Source organism: Salmo salar, chromosome ssa01 (assembly GCF_905237065.1).
Source record: "Salmo salar chromosome ssa01, Ssal_v3.1, whole genome shotgun sequence".
Taxonomy (NCBI): domain Eukaryota; kingdom Metazoa; phylum Chordata; class Actinopteri; order Salmoniformes; family Salmonidae; genus Salmo; species Salmo salar.
Genome location: NC_059442.1, coordinates 47,838,330 through 47,850,957, shown reverse-complemented (window position 1 = coordinate 47,850,957; position 12,628 = coordinate 47,838,330). Strand labels below are relative to the sequence as shown.

The following is a 12,628-nucleotide window of genomic DNA, read 5'->3' as shown; positions in this document are numbered from 1 at the left end:
GGGATAAATAGTTCAGAAGAAGACTTTATGTCCTGCACATGAGTAAACGCCATCCGTGTTGGCCCTGGTTGCATCCTTATCACATTGGTAGCCATGCAGGGTGGCTCATTCCTTGGGCAAGAAGACCATTACATTTCAACAAATGTTTTTTTACATCAATATTTCTCCTCCTGCAGGCAGCTGATGGTTGCTGATGGGCTGGTCCTGGGGCTGGCGGAGGGTCAATCTCATCCTCTTCTTCCAACTCACTGTCGGACTCCGAGTTGACAGAGACATGATCCTCATATTCAGAAAATTCTTCATCTTCCAAAGTGGAAGACCCACACTAGCTTCTCTCTCTGCAAAACATTTTTTTAAGGCCCTCTGAGCAGAGATTTTTTTTGCCATACTGATTGATTGTGTTAAGGAGCCACACATGCAAAGCAATTTATTTGTTGTGTCCCTCCCCCAATTTGCACCTGGCTAGGGTAGTGTGTGGGGAAAATATATATTTTTTTTACAATGTATCAAAATAATGTATTGTGCGTGTTCCCGCAATACATTGTGTAGTTTCACACACTACAAAGGGTAAAGAGTGCAAGAAAAGCGAGAGACGGGCAGGGAGACAGACAGGGAGACAGACAAATTTTAGTTTTCACCTACACACACACACTTTTCCACACTTTTATTACCCTCGGGTCCAGTGGACGCGAACACCACATATGTAGTATAAATGTGAAGGGGTGTGAAAGGTGAAAATTTATTATTTTACATGTTCTTCACAGAAAATGAGTAAAGGCCAATGAGTCTCAGGTTGAAAAGTTATCGATTGTATAATTTTTCTTTTAGTAAACATTGAAAATGGGTCCCACAGACCTGAGCACTGCACAAGGGTTAAGTTTAGTCTAACTCAAAAGGTCAAATAGGGGGTGCTTATATTTGTCCTGTTTCACAAGTGTGTAGCCTGTACAAGTGTGTGTGTGTGTGATGAAATGGAAATGTGTTTTTTGCATATCTCACTCCCCCTGAGACACCCTAGTACAATGGGGTCACGTCATGGGATCAGCCATTATTTGAGCAATTAGGGTTAAGTGTCTTGCTCATTGCCAGATCGCCATTATTATTTTTTTTGCCTAGTCAGCTCGGAGATTCGAACCTGGCCCAATGCTCTAACCGCTAGGTTATCTAATAGTGGATACCTGCCACCCTTTTTCTCAGTGCTTATGAAAGTATGGAACATTTGAACACTTGCAGCCACTATTTTGCTGATACCCCAATAAACATAGTGTTTATCTTACTGGAATTGCATGAAACAAACCTCTCCTTTGAGAGAAGTCCCACATTTGAGTCTTTCCTTATGAGCTTGGCTCCAAAAATGCTTTCATGCGCCACAAGATGTTTTTAAATGATTATATCTCATGCGGGAATGATCTTAATTTGGTGTTCCTGGAATGGCTGTGAGTCTCTCTCTCTCTCTCTCTCTCTCTCTCTCTCACACACACACACACACACACACACACACACACACACACACACACACACACAGTAAAAGGTTAAATTATATTTTTATAAGAATAGTTTTTAAAACCAGCACTGAAGTTTTTGTGTTTGGCATGTGTGAATGAAAAGGTTATAAGCCTAAAACGCAAATAGCCACAACAGGTAGAACCTATTGCTCAAGTCAAACAAATACTGTAGAGAAGTATAGACTATTATTTACCACCTTGCTGCAGGTCAATGTGTGCAAAAACAGAGTTACTGAGGTAAATTGTTTCCTGGTTTTCATTTCACAACTCCCTCAGCTGCATCTGCCTCCCACTTAATCACTCACATCAAAAATAGCAGGAGATGAGGAGCGAGCCAGCTATGTGAGTTGGTTTGGCATTTCTGGTTTTGTGGCGGATGATGACTTACTGACAAGTCATTCGAACAGATGCTTAACCATTTCATTGAGACTTTGGCAAGAGATTTAAGATCATGACTTAGTCCCATACTGACTGATTCAGTATTCGCATTTTACTATGTCACTGAAAGTGATTCCATCTGGCTGATACAGGTTATTCTGTGCCCTTTATCATACTATAGCATAGTGTAATTTGGGGATTTAACCTCTATGGGCTAGGCGGGACAAATTCGTCCCACCTACGTAACAGCCACTTGAAGCCTGTGGCGCGATTTTCAAAACCTTAAAAATCCTATTACTTCAATTTCTCAAACATATGACTATTTTACAGCTATTTAAAGACAAGACTCTCGTTAATCTAACCACACTGTCCGATTTCAAAAAGGCTTTACAACGAAAGCATAACATTAGATTATGTCAGCAGAGTACCAAGCCAGAAATAATCAGACACCCATTTTTCAAGCTAGCATATAATGTCACATAAACCCAGAAGACAGCTAAATGCAGTACTAACCTTTGATGATCTTCATCAGATGACAACCCTAGGACATTATGTTATACAATACATGCATGTTTTGTTCAATCAAGTTCATATTTATATCAAAAACCAGCTTTTTACATTAGCATGTGACTTTCAGAACTAGCATACTTCCGGAGGAATTCGCTAACATTTTACTAAATTACTCACGATAAACGTTCACAAAAAGCATAACAATTATTTTAAGAATTATAGATACAGACCTCCTCTATGCACTCGATATGTCCGATTTTAAAATAGCTTTTTGGTGAAAGCACATTTTGCAATATTCTAAGTACATAGCCCAGGCATCACGGGCTAGCTATTTAGACACCCGGCAAGTTTAGCACTCACCATAATCATATTTACTATTATAAAAGTTTGATTACCTTTTGTTGTCTTCGTCAGAATGCACTCCCAGGACTGCTACTTCAATAACAAATGTTGGTTTGGTCCAAAATAATCCATCGTTATATCCGAATAGCGGCGTTTTGTTCGTGCGTCCAAGACACTATCTGAAATGGTAAATCAGGGTCGCGCGCATGGCGCAATTCGTGACAAAAAAAATCTAAATATTCCATTACCGTACTTCGAGACATGTCAACCGCTGTTTAAAATCCATTTTTATGCCATTTTTCTCGTAAAAAAGCGATAATATTCCGACCGGGAATGTCCATTTAGCTAAACTGAGGAAAGTAAACAAAGCTTTCGGTCGACGCGGGCACGCGCCTGAGTCTCACAGTACTGTAACCAGCCACTACCCAAACGCGCTACTTTGTTTCAGCCAGAGCCTGCAAAGCCACGATTCAGCTTTTTGCCGCCTTCTGAGACCCTATGGCAGCCGTAGGAAGTGTCACGGGACAGCTAAGATCCTCACTCTTCAATAAACAGAGACAAGAAGAATGACACCTTGTCAGACAGGCCACTTCCTGCCTGAAACCTTGTCAGGTTTTTGCCTGCCAAATGAGTTCTGTTATACTCACAGACACCATTCAAACAGTTTTAGAAACTTTAGGGTGTTTTCTATCCATATGTAATAAGTATATGCATATTCTAGTTACTGGGTAGGAGTGGTAACCAGATTAAATCGGGTAAGTTTTTTTATCCAGCCGTGTCAATACTGCCCCCTATCCTAAACAGGTTAATTGATAGTGTAGTTTTTTTGTATTCAATTCACTAAAACTGGATATGGGTACTTCCCTTGCCCCAATATTTTTACAGTATGTCTGGATCATCAGTGTTTTTCCTCCTCATAAAACACTGAAATAAAATGAGTGTACTGTTGGATAAATACAAAAGTGTTTTAAAATATCCAGTAAATGTTAAGCAATATTCTTTTTCCAATTTAATTTTTTACTTGGCCTGCTTCTCATTATCTGTTTTTTGTCTTTTGAGTAATCCTACGTTTGAATAGGCATCCATAAGCTTTTTTGTATTTGTATCCTTTTTCATTGTTTCAATATTTTTGTCTGAAGATCAAGTTTATTTGTGTGCAAATAAATGTGGTAATAAATAGATTGAATGTACCTGGCATCATTTCCAAAGTGCCTCTAATCAAATAAAATAGACAGAGTACTTTACAGACCCAGTTTCTGGGAGTCTGGCAGCGCCTGAAACTTCAGTACTTGTTGTGGCGCAGCGGTCTAAGGCACTGCATCTTAGTGCTAGAGGCGTCACTACAGATGCCCTTGTTCGAATCCAGGCTGTATCATAACCGGCCGTGATTGGGAGTCCCATAGGGCACCGTTCAATTGGCCCAGCGTCGTCCGGTTTGGCCCGTGTAGGCCGTCATTGTAAATAGGAACTTGTTCTTAACTGACTTGCCTATTTAAATAAAAATATTGCTCACTGTTTCCTGCTCTTTTGCCTGAGGAAGACTTTGTTTAGTCAAGGATGCAAGGCCTCGGGGTCCTTGCCAGTGTTTTGACCTGCCTGCTGATAGTGTGCAAGAGCGTGATGGCACCGCACACAACGAAAGACAAGCTGTGCCGTTAGAGCAAGCTCTCTCCAGAGCCTCACCAACGTAGCTGTTAGAATGTGTGATGTGGAGGTTAGGATTTTTGACCACCATAACATTTGTCTACTTAGTCATTAACGCCTGGGGGGAGGTTACCCTAAGCAGGCATGCACGCACACACACACACACACTATGGACTGTGTATGTTGTTCTCCATATATAGTCCTACTTGTACAGGTGGTCCAGTGCAAAATGGTAACCCCCCCTACTCCAGTCCCTCTACAGCTCCCTCCGGTCAGGGTGTGTGCCAGTATATTGGTCCAACAAGTATTTTGACTGGCTTCTAGACATTTTGACAGATTTATGGCAAATCCCCTCCTACCTTTTTGATACCTTTTTGAGACTCATATTTCCCTCACTAGCTTTAAGCACCAGCTGTCAGAGCTGCTCACAGTTCACTGCACCTGTACATAGCCCATCTGTAAACAGCCCATCTATCTACCTACCTCATCCCCATACTGTATTTATTTATTTATCTTGCTCCTTTGCACCCCAGTATCTCTACTTGCACATTCATCTTCTTCACATCTACCATTCCAGTGTTTTAATTGCTATATTGTAATTACTTCGCCACCATGGCCTATTTATTGCCTTAAATTACCTCATTTGCACTCACTGTATATAGACTTTTTGTTTTATTTTGTTCTACTGTATTATTGACTGTATGTTTTGTTTATTCCATGTGTAACTCTGTGTTGTTGTGTGTGTCGAATTGCTACGCTTTAATAACCTGTCTGGGCCAGTGGGACGCTTGCGTCCCACCCTAATCAACAGCCAGTGGAATCGCGTCGCGCTAAATGCAAAACCTCATAAATGCTATAACTTCAATTTCTCAAACATATGACTATTTTACACCGTTTTATAGATACACCTCTCCTGAATCGAACCACGTTGTCCGATTTCAAAAAGGCTTTACAGCAAAAGCAAAACATTAGATTATGTCAGCAGAGTACCCAGCCAGAAATAATCACATAGCCATTTTCAAAGCAACTAGCATGCATCACAAATACCCAAAACACAGCTAAATGCAGCACTAACCTTTGACAACCTTCATCAGATGACACTCCTAGGACATCATGTTACACAACACATGCATTTTTTGTTCGATAAAGTTCATATTTATATATAAAAACAGCATTTTACATCGGCGCATGACGTTCAGAAAATCTTTTCCCTCAAATGCTTCTGGTGAATTAGCGCTACAATTTACAAAATTACTATTCGAAAACATTGTTAAAATGTAATATTGTCATTCAAAGACTTATAGATTAACATGTCTTGAATGCCATCGCTTTGCCAGATTTAAAAATAACTTTACTGGGAAATCACACTTTGCAATAAACGACGTGGTATGCCCAGAAAAAAAGTCTAGGCTATAAATGTTGGAGCCATCTTGGAACGATCAACCATCAAAAATACTATTGTAAATAATCCCTTACCTTTGATTATCTTTATCAGAAGGCACTTCTAGGAATCCCAGGTCCATAACAAATGTAGTTTTGTTCAAAAAAGTTAATAATTTATGTCCCAATAGTGTTAGCGCGCTCCGAAGGCTAGTGAAAATGTACCGTGTGCGTCTGACTTGTCGTCAGGAATGAGCAAAAAAAATATATTTAAGTTCGTTCAAACATGTCAAACGTTGTATAACATAAATCTTTAGGGGCTTTTTCAACCAGGGCTTCAATAATATTCCATTGGGACGGTTGCATTGTTTTTCAAAACGTTTCGAAAAGGGAGAGTACCCATGGGCGCCGACGTCACAATGGTAATGGCCCATCCCCTGTGACCAAGTTCCACAGCCTCTCTTTCAGTCAATTTTGATAGTAGGAGACTCAAACCACTTTGTAAAGACTGGGGACATCTAGTGGAAGCCATAGGAAGTGCTAATTGATTCACAAGCCCCTGTGTGTTTCAATGGCAAATGTTTGAAGTGATATCCACACATCAGATTTCAGTTTCCTGTCAGGATTTGTCTCAGGGTTTTGACTGCCATATGAGTTCTGTTATACTCACAGACACCATTCAAACAGTTTTAGAAACGTTAGGGTGTTTTCTATCCAAATCAAACAAGTATATGCATATTCTAGTTACTGGGCAGGAGTAGTAACCAGATTAAATCGGGTTCGTTTTTTTATCCGGCCATGCAAATACTGCCCCCTATCCCCAACAGGTTATCTTGGCCAGGTCGCAGTTGCAAATGAGAACTTGTTCTCAACTAGCCTACCTGGTTAAATAAAGGTGAAAAAAAAGAAGAAAAAAAACTCCTGTCTGGAAAAATACTGCCATGTGTATGTTTGGCTCTTCTCCCTCTCTGCCAAAACACTCTGCGCGGACGGAAAAAGAATTGTGTAACATCTGAACATTCTGAACTACAGTGAGCTCAAAAGTATTTGGACAGTGAGAGGTGAGTTTTTCTGGGTAAGTCTCTAAGATCTTTTCACACCTGGATTGTGCAACATTTGTCCATTTATTCTTTACAAAATTCTTCAAGCTCTGTCAAATTGGTTTTCGATCATTGCTAGTCAACCAGTAAATTTAAGTCAAACTGTAACTCGGCCACTCAGGAACATTACTGTCTTCTTGGTAAGCAGCTCCAATGTTGATCTGGCATTGTGTTTTAGGTTATTGTCCTGCAGAAAGGTGAATTTATTTTCCAGTGTCTGATGGAAAGCAGATTGAACCAGGTTTTCCTCTAGGATTTTGCCTGTGCTTCACTCCATTCTGTGTATCTCTTTTATCCGGAAAAACTCCCCAGTCCTTAACGATTACAAGTATACCCATAACATGATGCAGCCACCGCTATGCTTGAAATTATGAAGAGTGGTACTCAGTAATGTGTTGTATTGGATGTTCCCCAAACACACTACTTTGTATTCAGGACAAAATATTATTCCTTTGCCACATTTTTTGCAGTATTACTTTAGTACCTTGCTTAGGATGCAGGTTTTGGAATATTTGTATTCTGTACAGGCTCCCTTCTTCTTTTCACATTGTCAATTAGGTTAGTATTGTGGAGTTACTACAATGCTGTTGATCTATCCTCAGTTTTCTCCTATCACTGCCATTAAACTCTTTAACTTTTTTAAACTCCCCATTGGCCTCATGGTAAAATCTCTGAGCAGTTTCCTTCCTCTCCGGCAACTGAATTAGGAAGGATGCCTGTATCTTTATAGTGACTGGGTGTATTGATACACCATCCAAAGTGTAATTAATAACTTCACCATGCTCAAAGGGATATTCAGTCTACCAATAGGTGCCCCTCTACGAACATTGGAAAATCTCCCTGGTCTTTGTGGGGTACAGAGATGAGGTAGTCATTCAAAAATCATGTTAAACACTATTATTGCACATGGAGTGAGTCCATGCAACTTATTATGTGACTTGTTAAGCAAATTTGTACACCTGAATCTATTTAGGCTTGCCATGACAAAGGGGTTGAATACTTATTGTTTCAAGACATTTCAGCTTTTCATTTTTAATCCATTTGTAAAAATATTGAAAAAAAACATACTTTGACATTAGTGTGTGTGTGTGTAGGCCAGTGACATACATTCGGGCTGTAACACAACAAAATGTGGAAAAAATCAAGGGATGTGAATACTTTCTGAAGGCACTGTATGTGTATTAAAGTAGTAAAAAGTTTTTGGTCCCATATTCATAGCACGCGATGACTAGATCAAGCTTGTGTGACTACAAATTTGTTGGATACATTTACTGTTTGTTTTGGTTGTGTTTCAGATTATTTTGCCCAATAGAAATGAATGGTAAATAATTTTGCAGTCACTTTTATTGTAAATAAAATATATAATATATTTCTAAACACTTCTACATTAATGTGGATGCTACCATGATTATGGATTGTCCTGAATGAATTGTGAATAATGATGAGTCATGGTAGCAAATACTAAGCTTTTTACTACTTTAATACGCAAGTGAATTTGTTCCAATACTTTTTGTAAAATGGGGGGGGGGAAACGGTTCACCCGATATGGATGAAAATACCCTCAAATTAAAGCTGACAGTCTTTAACCTCATAGTCATTGTATAATTTCAAATCCAAAGTGCTGGTATGCAGAGCCAAAACAACAACATTTGTCACTGTCCCAAGACTTTTGGAGCTGGATATTGACCAAGTTCTAGCCTATTCAATCCCACTACTCTGTTAAATTCTGTATAGCAATATGGACTATTCTGTGCCAATACTGACTATGGCAAATTTAGCATTTTAAATGTTTAAGTCTTACTGTAAATGGGCAGTTTGGTTGTTAGTGGAATGTGTGTTGTTCCTTGTGCACCATGATGATGTTTCTGAACAAGTGTGCACCAGTAGTCACATGTTCTCATTCTTTCATAACAGTACATAACATGTTCATAACAGGTCCATTTCATCACAGTTTACTTAATACCGAGTGTTAAATAACAGAGTGATTGGACTAATAGCCAGGAGCGTGTGAATGTTGATGCATGTGGTCATCAATGGTACCTTATCGCATCAGCTATAATCAAAGTAGGCCTGATTGTGTTGACCTAAGGTTTTAATTCAGTTGAATCAGCATTGTGGTATATACATTTTCCCCATCTTCTGTAGAATCAACTTCTTATTTTTTATAAGAAGTGTTTGTGTGTGCTCGCTGCTCGAGTAGTAAACATTGCTATGGTGGTCTGAATTAAATTCCTTGTTGTGTGAAAGCTGTGACAAAGCTGACGTGATAATTCTGTTCTTTCTCAGGGGACATCATATTCAATGCACAGGATCCAGAACTACCTCCAGACTTCATATTTGGGGAGGACACGGAATTCCTGCCAGAACCCTCGGAACTCCTGGTGAGTACAATTCCCCAACTCACTCATTTCCCACACCTCACTCATTTTCCACAATTCCCCACAGCTCTGTTTCCTCACCCTGGTCTAGTGTGAACGACTCACTCAAGTTACTGCTCAGACAGATTGTGTGGTGAGCATTAGAAGGCAGATGGCTCTGGTTTGCTGTCCACATCCTTGGGCCATTCTGTTGTTTTGACGCCCTTTTATCTAGAACTCAAGTCCTGGTATTGATATGTGAGGATGAGTCAACAGCCATATTGATCCCATGACATCCAGTGTTCTGTTGAAAAGGCGTTGGTGCATTGCGTAATCGCTTCTTCTGTATGTGCTGGCCTGCATATCCCGCCCTTTTGCAGAAAAATTTTGATTGCACCAGGCTAATTTACAATTGGCAATGAGTCAGTAAGTAATCCCATCAGATTGCTTAGAAATGGTTTCCTTATACATTGAGTAAAAAATATTCTAAGATTGTTGCATGATGAGCTTAGATTGCTCAGATGCTAAGCCTCTCAGATGTTTAGATTCACAAACACATACAGCAATCCCTGGAACTTTCTATTGCAGGTTGCTAGTAGGGATGGGCGTATTCAAATATCCGAACAGATGTTAGTATTTGATTACCTGGGATATACATTTTTCACTAAAAAAATTGGGCCTATTATAACAATGACAAGGCTTTATCTAAAATTAAATACAAGAATCTATGTGACATTGCTACATACCCTACAACAATAGACCATTACATGTTTTATGACCGTTTTTATGAGTACGTCCCATAAAAACTATGCACTGGTAGACGCACCCATTTCACACCTGTAGCTTGTTGTTATTGTCGGTCAATCCAAGATCAAAGCGGCGTTAGTCAGGCTCCATGTGTAGCAAGTGAAGTGGGAGATTTCTAATCAATGCAAAATGGAATTAATTACGGATTAAGTCTGCTAAATGAAAAGGAGTAGGCTAGAATGATCAACTAACAGGTAGGCTGTTTAATATGAATGGAGTTGTTGGGCTGCAATTTCTGAGGCTGGTAAATCTAATGAACGTTTCCTCTACAGCAGAGGTAACTCTGGGTCTTCCTTTCCTGTGGCGGTCCTCATGAGAGCCAGTTTCATCATAGCACTTGATGGTTTTTGCGACTAGACTTGAAGAAACATTCAGTTATTTTCTGGATTGACTGACCTTCATGTAAAGTAATGATGGATAGTCGTTTCGCTTTGCTTATTTGAGCTGTTCTTGCCATTATATGGACTTAGCCCTATTTGGTAAAATACCATCTTCTGTATACCACCCCTACCTTGTCACAACACAACTGATTGGCTAAAACACATTCCACAAATTAACTTTTAACAAGGCACATTAAAATCTAAAATATATTTTGATTTGTTGAACACTTTTTGCGTTATTACATGATTCCATGTGTGTTATTTAATAGTTTTGATGTCTTCACTATTATTCTACAATGTAGAGTCAAAATTAAGAAAATCCCTTGGAAGGGTAGGTGTGTCTAAACTTTTGATTGGTACTATACAGTTGAAGTCAGAAGTTTACATACAACTTTGGAAGTATGCTTGGGGTCATTGCCCATTTGGAAGACCCATTTGCGACCAAGCTTTAACTTCCTGACTGATGTCTTGAGATGTTGCTTCAATATATCCACATAATTTTCTTTCCTCATGATGCCATCTATTTTGTGAAGTGCACCAGTCCCTCTTGCAGCAAAGCACCCCCACAACATGATGCTGCCACCCCCGTGCTTCACGGTTGGGATGGTGTTCTTCGGCTTGCAAGCCTCCCTCTTTTTCCTCCAAACATAACGATGGTCATTATGGGCAAACAGTTCTATTTTTGTTTCATTAGACCAGAGGACATTTATCAAAAAAGTGTGATCTTTGTCCCCATGTGCAGTTGCAAACTGTAGTCTGGCTTTGTTGGGGCGGTTTTAGAGCAGTGGCTTCTTCCTTGCTGAGCGGCCTTTCAGGTTATGTCGATATAGGACTCATTTTACTGTGGATATAGATACTTTTGTACCTGTTTCCTCCAGCATCTTCACAAGGTCCTTTGCTGTTGTTCTGGGATTGATTTTGCACTTATCGCACCAAAGTACATTACAGTACATTAATCTCTAGGAGAACGCGTCTCCTTCCTGAGTGGTATGACGGCTGCGTAGTCCCATGGTGTTTATACTTGTGTACTATTGTTTGTACAGATGAACGTGGTACCTTCAGGAATTTGGAAATTACTCCTAAGGATGAACCAGACTTGTGGAGATCCACAATTTTTTTTCTGAGGTCGTGGCTGCTTTCTTTTGATTTTCCCATGATGTCAAGCAAAGAGGCGCTGAGTTTGAAGGTAGGCCTTGAAATATATCCACAGGTATACCTCCAATTGACTCAAATGATGTAAATTAGCCTATCAGAAGCTTCTAAAGCCATGACATCATTTTCTGGAATTTTCCAAGCTGTTTAAAGGCACAGTCAACTTAGTGTATGTAAACTTCTGACCCACTGGAATTGTGATACAGTGAATTATAAGTGAAATTATCTGTCTGTAAACAATTGTTGGAAAAATTACTTGTGTCATGCACAAGGTAGATGTCCTGACTGACTTGCCAAAACAATAGTTTGTTAACAAGGGATTTTTGGAGTGGTTGAAAAACAAGTTTTAATGATGTAATCTAAGTGTATGTATACTTCTGACTTCAACTGTTCTTGAAATTATAGATTGTCAACTTTATACACAGACGATGAATGCAATATCTACCGTATTGAAACTGAATATATAAATATTGAATTTGAAAATTCAGTTATATTCATTCAATTCAGTTTCAAATCATGAAATCCAAGATTAATTCATGAATTAAATTATTCAATTTGTGCATTACAAATGTTTTTTTTTTTTATTCAATTCAAATTCAATATCCTTATACAAATTCAAAATTAAGAGGCTTAGCAGTCGTCTGTGAGTTAAGTTCTGAGTAGTTGGAAGACAGAGCATTTTACATGGGCTTAATACACCAACACAATCTAGGAACAAACATATCACCTCAATCATTGGTTTTCCTGAGAAATTCACCAGCAAACACACACCTGATGATATGGTACAGTAATAAGAATACATTAAAGGCAAGAGTTGAATGGCAACCAGGAATTGGACATAGGGTTGGGCGCTAACTTGTTAATATTGCTTTGTCCCTGTGGAAAACTCACTGCTGGAAATGTTTCAAAGACGACGGATGCCAGACGAGATGGTAAGAGGCTTGGCAAGAGGCTTTTGTTACTGTTGCTTTTACTACAGGGTCTTAAAGTTTTCCACATGGCTATTTCTAAAGCCACCTAAGAGGGAGAAGTTAAATTCTCCAGCTGTGTCAGAGTCTGGGAGACAAGTGGGG

General features: G+C 39.3%; 1 pseudogene; it reads left to right on the top strand.

The window, feature by feature from the left end:
* The window catches only part of LOC106602899 (BRISC and BRCA1-A complex member 2-like), a 187,559-nt pseudogene that overhangs the window by 14,959 nt on the left and 159,972 nt on the right, over positions 1-12,628 (top strand).